The sequence below is a fragment of the Aquarana catesbeiana genome, linkage group LG06, assembly GCF_042186555.1.
Source record: "Aquarana catesbeiana isolate 2022-GZ linkage group LG06, ASM4218655v1, whole genome shotgun sequence".
Taxonomy (NCBI): domain Eukaryota; kingdom Metazoa; phylum Chordata; class Amphibia; order Anura; family Ranidae; genus Aquarana; species Aquarana catesbeiana.
In genome coordinates, this window is record NC_133329.1 from 144,321,251 (window position 1) to 144,330,828 (window position 9,578).

General features: G+C 47.2%; 1 protein-coding gene across 4 annotated transcripts in view; it reads right to left on the bottom strand.

Annotated features, from left to right (window-relative positions):
* The window catches only part of BHLHA15 (basic helix-loop-helix family member a15), a 70,667-nt gene extending 62,524 nt beyond the window's left edge, over positions 1-8,143 (bottom strand). The window contains exons 1-2 of one of the 4 annotated variants that reach the window (XM_073591005.1): positions 7,969-8,143; positions 5,942-6,046 (exon numbers count right to left, since the gene is read on the bottom strand). The gene's annotated coding sequence lies outside the window, so the exon portion shown is untranslated. The remainder of the gene's footprint in view (positions 1-5,941; positions 6,047-7,968) is intronic. The other 3 variants (XM_073591003.1, XM_073591006.1, XM_073591004.1) reach the window with 3 other exon arrangements.
* Positions 8,144-9,578: the final 1,435 nt, after the last annotated feature.

The window sequence follows — 9,578 nt, forward strand, 5'->3', positions numbered from 1 at the left end:
GGCCGGTGAGTGGCATTTCCCCTGTGGCTGCGTGGGCATTGCCCGGCATTGTTACGGGTCAGGGAGCTGCGCTGGCAGCCCCAGGCCCGGTGGTGGCTCCAGGAGGTACAGTGTCGGTGGGGGGCACGAGTGTTGGGGGGATGGGGGCGGCCAGTACAGGGCCCCCACCGGCAGCGCCGGTGGTGGCGGCCGCAGCGACCACAGTGGCTGGGGATGCGGCTGCGGCCGGTAAAGGGTCGGCTGGTTTGGATGGGTTGCGTTTGGCGGATGCTGCCAAATGTGAAGTATACGTTTGTTTTGAAGGGCCGTTGGGAGCGCACTTAAAGGCAGAGATTAAGGAGCGCATTTGGAAGGGGGAATACGTTGAAATTTTCTCTTTGTTGCCTTTGGAGAAGTTTAACCTGGACAAGGTTAAGCCGGATGAGAGCAAGAAAGAGGAAGAGGAGAAGAGGCGCTATCGTTTGATTCCACGTACGTTTGCAAATTGGTTGCAAGCGTTCGCGATTCTGGCGAGTGTGATTGGGGAAAAGGCGCCGGAGAATTGCTCGCCGCTCTTCTGTTACCTCGATTCCATCGGGGAAGCACAAAGAGTGTATGGTGGGACGGCATGGCTGCGCTACGATGAGCAGTTCAGGCAGAGAAAAGCGGTTCGTCCTTCAATAAGATGGGATCACAAAGACATTAGTCTTTGGATGAAGCTGATGTCTTCTCCAAGGGGTTCTTTGCCGCCCTTTCAGGGTGGGGCCGGGGGTTCGGGGTTGTCTGGACAACCGGCCGGAGGGCGAGCGGGTTTCTGCTGGCAATTTAATGCGGGGAGTTGCAAATTCGGAGCCAAGTGTCGGTTCCGACACGAGTGCTCTACATGCGGGGGCTCCCATTCGCAGTCCAGATGCTTTAAACACGGACGTGGAAAGGGAGGGGATGTTGGAAAAAGGGAAGACGCCGGTGAGGGTAGAAAGGATGGTTCCCTTTCTAAAGCGGTACCCTGATAGGGATGCGGCCCGGCTGTTGGAATTGGGTTTCAGGGAGGGGTTTCAATTGAATAGTCAGCTCAGGGCGGTTCCGCCTGCAGCTAAAAATTTGAAATCGGCAGATGAACACGCGGAGGTAGTTACGAAAAAATTGTTAAAGGAGGTGGCGTTGGGCCGGATGGCCGGCCCGTTTAAGGCACCGCCGGTACAGGATTTGGTAATATCCCCGTTGGGAGTGGTGCCTAAGAAGGAGCCGAATCAGTTTCGGCTCATTCACCATTTGTCCCATCCTAAGGGGGGGTCGGTTAATGATTCCATTGATCCGGACCTCTGCACGGTGTCGTATACGTCCTTTGATGAGGCAGTGGCATGGGTGCAGCGTTTAGGCCAGGGGGCCTTGCTGGCTAAGACGGATATTGAGGCAGCTTTTCGCCTCTTACCAGTTCATCCGAAGTGTTGCCAATTGTTGGGCTGCCGCTGGCGGGGAGAGTATTTCGTAGATAGGTGCTTACCCATGGGGTGTGCTATTTCATGGTCGTTGTTTGAGCAGTTTAGTTCGTTTTTGGAATGGGCAGTGCGGGATACCTCTGGCCTGCACTCTGTTATACATTATTTAGATGATTTTTGTGTATGGGGCCTGCAGGGAGCAAGGTTTGTGCATCTTTGCTGGGCACAATTCAACATGTGTTCGCCAATTTTGGGGTGCCGTTGGCTGCGGACAAAACGGAAGGCCCGGTCACAGAGTTGTGTTTTTTAGGGATTGTAATTGATACTGTGGCCATGGAGTGCCGGTTGCCACTAGATAAATTGGAGGGTTTGTGGCGGGAGGTGGCGGAGGCCATCAAGGGGAAGAAGATTCAACTTCGTGGGTTGCAATCGCTGCTTGGGAAGCTGAATTTTGCCTGCAGGATTATGCCCATGGGGCGGGTGTTTTGCCGGCGTTTGGCGGCTGCCACGGCGGGGGTTCGGGCCCCACATCACTTTATCAGGTTGGGGTCGGAACTCAAGGAAGATTTGAGAGTTTGGGATTCTTTTCTGGCGTCCTATAATGGCTGTTCACTGTGGTTGGAAAAGGCTGTTTCCAATTTTGAGATGGAATTATTTACGGACGCGGCTGGGTCTGGTGGTTTTGGGGCCTTTTTTCAGGGTAGGTGGAGCGCCGGGGAGTGGCCGGAGCATTGGAAGGAGGAGGGTTTGGTTTGTAATTTAGCGGCTTTAGAGCTTTTTCCCATCGTGTTAGCGATGGAGCTATGGGGCGAGGAGTTTCGGAATAGGCGGGTAAGGTTTCATTGTGATAATATGGGGGTAGTGCAGGCCATTAATAACAACACCGCGTCGTCGCCACCGGTGGTGCGCTTGCTGAGGCATTTGGTGTTGCTTTGTTTAAATAAGAACTGTTTTGTTACTGCTGTGCATGTTCCTGGGATTGAGAATACCGTAGCTGATGCATTATCTCGTTTCCAGTGGGACAGGTTTCGTCAACTGGTGCCGGACGCGGAAGTGCAGGGGAGTCCTTGCCCAGAGAGTTTGTGGAGCATCGTGTTACCACGGCGCAATTGTTGATTCGTAGGTCTGTCTCGGCAACTACTTGGCAAGCATACAGTAAGGTGTGGTTGGAATGGGAGGTGTTAATGCGGGAAGTAGGTGATGATGTTGGTGGGGCGAGCAAGGTACAGCTACTCCTGTACTTTATAGGACGGAATTTTGAGCAGGGGGTATCGGCGGCATATATGGCTCGCAAGTTGGCTGGTTTGGCGTTTATCTTCCAAATGGCGGGTAAGCGGGATGTTACAAAAGATTTTAGGGTACGGCGTGCTATGCGCGGATATCGCGCTGGTCGAGCGGCTGCCGACACAAGACGCCCGGTTTCATTTGCCGTGTTAAGTGAAGTAGTTACGCAGTTGGAAAATGTTTGTCGGTCTAGGTTTGAGTGTGTGCTGTTCAGGGCGGCATTTATATTGGCCTTTTTCGGGGCGTTTCGGGTTGGGGAATTAGTGAGTAAGAATAAAAGGGGGGAAGGCGGTTTGGAAGTACAAGATGTACGGGTGCGGGGGGATACTTTAGGTGTCTTCCTCAAGAGGTCAAAGACAGACCAATTGGGAAAGGGGACATGGGTGGAGTTGAGGTCGGTCCCAGGTTCCCCCTTGTGTCCGGTGACGGCTGTGGGGGAATTCTGTAGGGTTAGACCTGACGGGGGGGGGACATTCTTTCGTCATGAGGATGGTTCGGCCCTGTCCCGTTTTCAGTTTCAGGCTGTCTTTAGGCAATGTTTGCGGGCGACTGGGCGGAAAGCGGAGGAGTATTCTTCTCATTCGTTCCGCATTGGGGCGGCTACAGAAGCGGTTCGTTGGGGTTTGGATGAGGAGGTAGTACAGCGTATTGGGCGTTGGGAATCAGCACGTTTTAAGCTTTATGTTCGCCCTACCTTGTTGTAGAATGGGGGGGGGGGGAGGTTGTTGTTGGTTGGGAACTGTATTACAGAAAGAGCGTTATAATTGATTTGCTATATTTTCTCTGTGTTTTGTTTCTTGTTTTTTTTCAGGTGCAGCAACCTGCCTAGTATGGATCTTTGGACACTCTTATGTCTATTGGGGTGCCAGAAGGGCAGATGTCAGGAAGAACGGCAGGTTGTTGGGTTTGGCGGGGGAGGAAGGGACGGTGCGGTGGATCGGTTTTCCGGGGATGTTGTGGTCTAGGGTTGTTCCGGAAATGCACAAGTTTGCTGGTCTTGATCGCCCTCCGGATGTAGTGGTATTACATGTGGGGGGCAATGATTTGGGAGTGAGGTGTGCTCGGGAACTGATTAGGGATATAAAATTTGATCTTCTGCGCCTGCAATCCAGCTTTCCTGATACTATATTTGTGTGGTCGGATATGGTGGCCAGGACAGCTTGGCGTTTGGCGCGCTCTGTGGCAGGATTGAATAGAGCGCGTGTGAAAGTTAATAAAGCGGTAGCGAAATTTTTTGTGAGGAATGGAGGTTTGGCTGTTCGACACAGGGAGTTGGAGGAGGAGACATGGCGCTTTCTGCGCTCGGATGGGGTACATCTGAACGCGATTGGCATTGATTTGTGGCAGTTGGGATTACAAGATGGTGTGCAGCGAGCAGTTAGAGTTTGGAGGGCGACGCACACGTAAGGTTGTCACGTGTTCGTCCCGTGGCAGTAGGTATTGGGGGTCTTTGAAGGCGGTGAGGAGAATAATTGAGGTTTAAAATGGGGGTTGGGCTCATACGGATGTATGGGCGTCCTTTCCCAAAAGAAAATGGCAACATTGGTGGTAGAAAAATTGCATCTGGAAGGATTAATGTGCTTGTCCCTGAGCTTGCGTAATGCACGGCGTGGGGCCTTACATGGGGATACCGATGCAACGAGTTGGAGAAAGTTAGAGTTGGCCTTCAAAGACCTCCTAGGAAAATAAAAGTTGTTATGCTGTATAGTTGGTTTAATGTTATTTAAAGATGTATTTATAAGCATTTAAGTTATATGTTGAAGAATGTTGATATTTCTGGTATTTTTTGTTATAATAAAAGGCTGCTATGGCCATTCGACTCCAAAAAGAGAAGTTTGTGTCGTCTGGTCATTGGGTAAGAAATAGATAGTGAATAAGTTTGGGTTAATTAAGGGAGCCTCACTATATGCCACATCCCATAGTCAAGTACAGCCCGGAACTGAGTGCAGCATAGGTGTAGGGCTAGCATGACTAGGGTGGGGCTGTGAGGCGGAGATAGAGGGGTTAACTAGTCAGGCAGTGGGGGGAGTTTGGGATACTTTTAGGGGGGTGGAGCTTAGGCGCAGTGGTCAGTTGGGAAGAAGTAGGTAGTGAGGAAGGTGAATTTCCCGCCCGCCCTCCCTATAGGTATGTAGTAGTGTGTTCCGGGAGCGTGGAAGGATAATTTTGTTTCTTTTAGGGGGTGTTCAATTGTCAGAGTAGGGGTAATTATTAAAACGTCGTAGCGGCAGTAGGTATTGGGGGTCTTTGAAGGCGGTGAGGAGAATAATTGAGGTTTAAAATGGGGGTTGGGCTCATACGGATGTATGGGCGTCCTTTCCCAAAAGAAAATGGCAACATTGGTGGTAGAAAAATTGCATCTGGAAGGATTAATGTGCTTGTCCCTGAGCTTGCGTAATGCACGGCGTGGGGCCTTACATGGGGATACCGATGCAACGAGTTGGAGAAAGTTAGAGTTGGCCTTCAAAGACCTCCTAGGAAAATAAAAGTTGTTATGCTGTATAGTTGGTTTAATGTTATTTAAAGATGTATTTATAAGCATTTAAGTTATATGTTGAAGAATGTTGATATTTCTGGTATTTTTTGTTATAATAAAAGGCTGCTATGGCCATTCGACTCCAAAAAGAGAAGTTTGTGTCGTCTGGTCATTGGGTAAGAAATAGATAGTGAATAAGTTTGGGTTAATTAAGGGAGCCTCACTATATGCCACATCCCATAGTCATGTGCTGAGCATGTCCCGACATACACTTGTACCCCAAATTTGAACTTGTACTCCAAATTTGCCCATTGAAGTCCATCCATTATGTTGCACTACAGCTCTCCTGTAAACAGCGAAGTATTGCTGAGATAGTTTACACTTGCTGTTTGTATAACTAATTCTCAGTACACTTGTACTATACACACAGATGAGTCATAACCAAAAATTCATGCTGAGAAATTGCATAAGCGTATTTAATAACACAATATCCAATTCATGGATGTGTTTCCCACAGTCACAAGTCCAACCTTTCCAAATTGGGAGCTGAAAGCTTGAATGTGATTGTAGTTACAGGCAACATAGCCCTTGCTTAAGGGATATTAAAGCTGAACACAAGGCTGTATAATAGACTTTAGCCTGGAAGAAGAGGGGACAGAGAGAGAAGCCAATCAAGTGTGCTACATGTACTGAAAAGGAACATGCTGACAGTAGGATACAGCAGAGAGATGGCACATCGGTATTCTACTGCTCTTTCACTTACCACGGGCTATGGCAGAGAGGTCCTTGAGCAGTTTTGGTAGAGAATAGTCAGGTCACCAACTTGGATTTGCTGTTTGCTTGAACTGGCTGAACAAAATTCCAAAACCTTTGGCAGGTAAAACAGAAACCAGATATGCATTTTAGCTGTTGCCTAGAGTTTTAGGCATTTAAAGTGACACAAAAAAAAAAAATATTTTAATATGTATTCTTAACTCTCAGCTTCCTCCAAATATCTTATTTTATTTTTTGTGCTGCTGTGGTCTGACTTCCTGTTAGAAGGTGTCTGCCTTGGTTCTCTATGGTCCCACTCTATGTAGCCACCCTCTCTAGCTTGCTCCAAGAATGGACAAGAGACTATGGACAATGGGATTTGTAGTGTGCATAAAGCAATGCACATGACCGCAATTAACACGCGCTGCTCATTCCAAATAAATAGAAGTAAGGATGAAAAAGATTGGTTTGGGAGCTCACAGTGGACATTACAAGGAAGCAGAAATGGAATATTTTTGGAGAAGGAGGATATCATTCAGGGCCTATTCGCATCAGATGCAGTGGGATGCATTTTTGATTGAACTCCATCTGCATAGACAGTCCAAAATCCAGGTTATCCTATGGGCATTGTTCACACTATTGTAGTGCAGTACAAAAAAAGTACAGCAAGCTTTGTTTTTCTGCAGTGCAATTGCACAGAAACGCATGTAAATGCATGAAGTTGCACCGCAGCTCAGTGTAGTGCACATAAAAGCCCAAAGAAGAAAAGATGGAAGTGACCTCAAAGAAAATGGAAGCCTAGGAAAAATGCACTGTATTGCATGCACAATGTGCGTAAAAACGCGTGTCAAATGCACGTCACTGCACATGCATGTAAAAATGCAGAGTTTGTGGTGTGATTGGGCCCTTAGGGCAGCTTTACTAATAGAGGCTCATACTGCTATGGGTAATGACATACAGAAAATTGTAACACTCAAATAGAAATTTGCTTAGTGTGCTGATAATAACATCTCTGGTTGCTGTGATCTATGGTACGATGGTGTTTTGTTCTTTGCATTTTAGTTCAGAAAAAACAAAAAGGTCCTATTCACACTTTTCTATTTTGATGAGGCAAAAATCTTCCAAATGCATGTCAAGTGAAAATCCCATTATTGTGCTTGGTTCACCTCCATGCACTGCAGTATATAGGGATCCTCTCTGGCCCCATTCACCCCTACATGTGTGCGTTACCATGCATGATGCATGCACACAGAACAGTGGAAATCCAGCCTAATTGCTACATTATACACTAACATAGACTAAATGCCTGTGATCGACTAGTACAGTTCTAGATTTTTCAGGAAATGTCCCCGGAAATATCTCTGTTTGTATCAGATAAATGTACATCTAACCTTATCATTTTCTGTGTTTTATTTCCACATCACTTTTATTAAATAATTTTTGATATATCAACTTATTCTTTTTTTTTGCACAACACCCAATAAAAATGTTAAAAACATATTTCTGTTTTTGTGGCATAAATGTAAAGGACCAGTTCACGTGTGCGAAATGCGTTCTTTTGCACACCGCGTTTTACGTGCGCTTTCATTGAACTCTATTAGAATGTGCGTTTCGATGAAAGCACATCAAAGAGGCAGCATGCAGGACATTTGCTTTCTAACGGAAAGTTCAATGGTAGCGCCACTAAAAAATGCGCATAAAGACATGACGTGAATAAAATGCGGCGCACACAAATGCGGACCGCCCTAACTCAGATGTATAGCACTATTTGGTTCTTCGCTCTCTGCACTACCGTGATGTATAGTGAGCTTGGAAACATCGCAGCATAGTGTTTCTTAAAGTATTAAAATAATACTGACTACGTATTTGAAGCAGTCATGGAAAGCAATTCCTTTCTTTATGGTCAAGTATGAATCATTCATATTATAGTAGATACAGGTTTCATTGAGCTGGAATAACCTGTGCATAGTGTAAAGAGTACCTGTATGTGTGCAAGTGAAGGGAAGGAAGGAGGTGCAGTAAAGGTACACACGTTACCTGCTCTCTCTGTCTTTCTGCTGTTTCCGGATGGAATTATCGGCTGTCAGGGTCCAGTAGGTCAGGTGCAGCTCAGGGAGATGCAGGGAGGTTGCAGGCGTCTATTGCTGTGAGCCTGGGGATAGTACACGTAGCTTTAGTGCACGGTTGGGGAAGGGGTGGGGTCTGGCAGCATCTCACATGCAAAAATTAAACAAGCCCTAGAAGCTCTTCCAGCTGTGGCACATGCTCAGCTCTGCCAGTTGTCACATTGGAGCTCTGTAAGTAAATGTTCCCATTCTTATTTAGAAAGAACACCTAGGTAAATATGCAGCGTTCCTGAAACAATGTGCTTTATGCGATAAGAGCAGTCGCGGAGACATTCTGTTTTCCAAGCCATGCAGACAAGTGGCCATTCCTAAGGTCATTGCTTTTCTAAGGCTGGCTATACACGAGTAGAATTTCTAACAAATCTAAACTCTCCTCATTTTATAGCTTGTTCAAAAGTACTTCAAAATCAGATTGGCTTTTAACATTTGATTTTAGAGCGAAAGGACTTTCCCAAATGAAAACCATATTCGCTGTTATGCCGCGTACACACGGGCGGACCTTTAGACCGGACTGGTCCGATGGACCGGATCCGGCGGACAATCCGACCGTGTGTGGGCTCCATCGGACCTGCAGCTGACTTTTTCGGTCAAAAATCTGACGGACTTTAGATTTGAAACATGTTTCAAATTTGTCCGACGGACTCGAGTCCGGTCGAAAAATCCGCTCGTCTGTATGCTAGTCCGACGGACGAAAACCCACGCTAGGGCAGCTATTGATTACTGGCTATCAACTTCCTTATTTTAGTCCGGTCTTACGTCATCACGTACGAATCCGTCGGACTTTGGTGTGATCGTGTGTAGGCAAGTCCGTTCGTTCAAAAGTCAGTTGAAAGTCAGTCGGAAAGTCCGTTGGACCAGTCCGGTCGAAAAGTCCACCCGTGTGTATATGGCATTGGAAATTTGTTTGTTGAGCAGTAGTAGCTGATGCACAATTTTCTTGAGCCCACCAGCCAACAACCCCCCCTCCGGCTCTCGCTTAATCGCCCCTCCCCCCCAGTCGCTCGATCGCCGCATCGCTCGCCAGTCACCTGCCAGGCCCTCCTTGACAGCCCCGCACTTACCCCATCCAGGTCACGGCTTCCCCCCCTACGTCTCCTCCCGAGTCCTGAGTTCCGGCGGTCGCTTCTCCTCCCAGCCAATGAGGACTCGCGGCCTATCAGGTCTTAGGAGTCCCGGCCAATTGGGTCCCAGGACCTGCTTCCTGATTGGCTAGGCGAAAAAAGGGGTTTCACCATATCAGATCATAGTGTAGTTGCCACATCCCTGGTATGAATTAAGAAAAAAGAGAATCCCCCTTCGTTGGGACTTTGCAGGCAACAGACACATATATAGTCAAAAAGATATATTTTGTTGAATGTACATAAAAACATTCGATCATATAATGACCGATATTAAAAAGGACATGGAAAATGACTTCAAAAGTATACAAAACATCAAAAACAAAAAAACAGAGTTACAATGAGTTGATATATATGACAAAAAAGATTGTTACTCTCCGGTATAAAGTGATCCCCGGTACCC